Source organism: Staurois parvus, unplaced genomic scaffold, assembly GCF_062004578.1.
Source record: "Staurois parvus isolate SC_StPar_1 unplaced genomic scaffold, SC_StPar_1.0 ptg000420l, whole genome shotgun sequence".
In the NCBI taxonomy this organism is placed as follows: domain Eukaryota; kingdom Metazoa; phylum Chordata; class Amphibia; order Anura; family Ranidae; genus Staurois; species Staurois parvus.
Window position 1 is genome coordinate 1,447,439 of NW_028318216.1, and position 3,349 is coordinate 1,450,787.

Here is a 3,349-nt window from a genome sequence, read left to right on the forward strand (position 1 = left end):
CAGTGAGCCTCGAAGGAGGAGAAGGTTAGGGAGGGGGGGTTAGGGAGGACCTGGAAGGTGCTCAGCGGTGATAGGAGCAGGCCGACACCACCACCTTTGTGACCGCTCAGTCTTGATGAATGGGACCAGACGAGACCTCCATGGGAGAGTGCCGCAGGGGAGGTAGTGTCAGTGGCCTGTACCCAGGTTTCGGTGATGGCTAGGAGGTTGAGGGAGCGGGAGATAAAGAGGTCATGGATGGCAGTTAGTTTGTTGCAAACCGAACGGGCGTTCAGAAGTGCAACCGAGAGAGGGGGGATGGATGCGGGGAGGAGGTGCACAGGTATGAGGTTGAGGGGGTTGCAGCGGCTGGTGGGGGCAGGGGGGTCCCTGGAGGGGGGGTTCCTGGAGGGGGGGAGAGGTGGTGAGGGGCCAGGGTTCGGGGAGATGTCCCCAGTGGATAGGAGAAGGAGAAGGGTGAGGAGGGTGGCATGGGAATGGGAGGTGTAGGAGCGTGTGGGTCTGGTAGTGGTGGCACGTGGGTTGACCGGGGAGTGGAGTACCAGGAGGAGGTGTTGAGTGCCATAGTGGGGAGAGGGCAGAAGTGAAGGGGCAATGTAGAGCTGTTTTGGGGGGGTGGGCGGGTAGAGGGAGGCGATTTTTGGGATGGAGGAGAGGAAAACGAGGAGGAGAAGTGCAGGTGGCATGCTGGGGTGAGTGCAGTGCTGTTCAGGTCAGGGGAGGTGAAGGGATACGGGTCAGGGCGAGGTGATGTGGAGAGTCTGTATCACCGTGGAGGAGTCCACTAGAGTCCTTCTGTAGCTGCAATCTGTGGGTGCAGTATGCTGGCATCCGAGGGGTCATCAGTGGGTCCGGTGGATCGGCGAGTGGAGGGGTCGTAGGGTGCGATGTCTGGGGGTGTTGGTAGGCACGGCGTCTGGTGATGCTGGCGGCTCGGTGACTGGAGATTCGCTGGGTGGTCCGGGAGATTCGCTGGGCGACGTCTTGATTCACTGGGTGGTCCGGGTGTTGGGTGTCCAGAGGTGGTAGCTGGGTGCCCGGTAGCTGGGTGCTGGGTGTCCAGGGGTGGTAGCTGGGTGCCCGGTAGCTGGGTGTCCAGGGGTGGTAGCTGGGTGCCCGGTAGCTGGGTGTCCAGGGGTGGTAGCTGGGTGTCCGGTAGCTGGGTGCTGGGTGTCCAGGGGTGGTAGCTGGGTGCCCGGTAGCTGGGTGCAGGGTGTCCAGGGGTGGGCCCAGAACCGATGTATGGGTTGGGCAGCGGAGCAGAGATCAGTGGGCCTGAGCTGGTTCCTGGTGGTCAGGGATGTACACAGGGCTAGTGGGGAGGGCCCTGCGGAGGCTGGCAGGTCTGTGGGGATCGGTGGTGGCAGCTTACCCGTTCTGCTGGTGCTTCCGACTTTCATAGTCGGAAGTGACGAAATGCGTCAGAGCGAGGTTGTGCAGTGACCGGAAGTGTCGCGGACCGTAACCGGAAGTGATGCGGGAGCGTCAGAGATTGAAGGCCGGAGGTGGTGAGAGCACACTGATCCAGATTTCCTCATACTAAGAGCTTGTAAAGCGAAAACATCTTTGGGCTTTATTATCCATTTACATTTTGTAAGTAGTACTTTATTGTGGCAATAAAACCGTTCAGTTAGTACTGCGCCATTTGGGGTTTTCTCGTCTTTTTATCTTCTATATGGTCTATTGTGAGTGGAGCATTGGGAGGAGGAATTTATGTGCTGGAGATCGGGAACGTTTGTCCTGGGATTCCATTGTCGCAAGTTTAAGGAGAACATAATATCACAAGTGATCTGATCTAATCCTTGGGAAATCATGAATCAAAGCTCAGTGTGCCAACCATGAGAGTGGGAGGCAACACTTTTTCGTGAGCGCACACCTGAGAGGGAGGCCATTGTGCTCATTGGGACCTTCAATGCTGCAGAAATTTTTATATACCCTTTCCCAGATCTGTGCCTTGATACAATCCTGTCTCGGAGGTCTATGGACAATTTCTTGGACTTCATGGTTTGGTTTGTGCTCTGACATGCACTGTTAACTGCGAGACCTTATATAGAGAGGTTTATACCTCTCCTAATCATGTCCAATCAACTGAATTTCCCACAGGTGGACTCCAATCAAGTTGTGGAAACATCTCAAGGATGATCAGTGGGAACAGGAAGCACAAGAGCTCAATTTTGAGTGTCATGGCAAAAGCTGTGAATACTTATGTACATGTATTTTTTTATAAGATTATGTGGTGATGTATGATTTACTCAACTTTAGTTAAAAGGAAAAATCTTTTTATTGATATTCTAGAACCAAGTTGATGAGCCAATATGGACTTTGTAGGCACTCCTTGGACAGGATATATGGCAAAAATTCAATCCAGTTGTAGCACACTCAATAGAGATGATGAAAATCGTAATCAGCATGTTGTCAAAACTAAACCTAAACTTAAAAAGAAATCTAATCTGTACTAACATGTAGAATTTGTTCAACAATATATTAAGGAGAATATCAGCCCTATGGGTCTGAGAATACAGGTTTTTCCTACTGGTAAAAATGCAACCCCAGAGTTCAAGACCTCCTGGGAACGGGTACTCACCAAATGTAGTATTGACTTGATGGAACTACTGGTTGGACAATATTAAACTGATATGAATCTACTTGACCAGGAATTATTACTACTCAACAATAAATATGAATCTGTTAAAAATCATATACAATATGAGGGTAAATACCAAGAAGTGAAAGAACACACCACTAAAATTAATAAAGAGGTCATTTCTAAAAAAAAAAAACAAAAAAAACATAAAAATCTCCAAGGACCGTTTAGCCTTAATGGAGTGATATGCCTATTGCTGGGCTGACCCAACATATTACCGTGGATCACCACGACAAGGTAATGGGAATTGGTCTCTTAATGAGAACACTAATACGGATGAGGGGACTGAGTCCGACTCATTCTCCTCCTCTGTTCAACATACAGTATGTAACAACCGTATAATACAGACCTCATAATACCCTAATTGGCCCGCGGAAAATAAATTATCATGGGGGTGGACGTGGGTCCCTCCACACCCCAAAAAGACGCCCTTACCAACTTCAGCAACTTGTTCCAAATATATCACAAGTCTCTAGTGTTCAGATTTCTCCGAATAATGGAAACCTCCATAGTACCAATCACTTGGGCCAGATAGCTATGCAAGCATTGCACATCATTAATTCACAATCTTGTAACTGCAATTCACATGCAGTCACAAACAATTCTAGAACACCTATTTCATCAATTCCTTCTTTGCACAATGTCAGTTCACAATTAATAGTTTCTTTCACTCAATCACAGACTGTTTTTTTACCAGTCAACCCT

At 49.3% G+C, this 3,349-nt stretch overlaps 1 pseudogene; it reads left to right on the plus strand.

Moving 5' to 3' along the window:
• The first annotated feature begins 2,315 nt into the window (after positions 1-2,315).
• LOC149454693 (uncharacterized) lies at positions 2,316-3,000 on the plus strand (annotated as a pseudogene).
• The last annotated feature ends 349 nt before the right edge of the window (positions 3,001-3,349 follow it).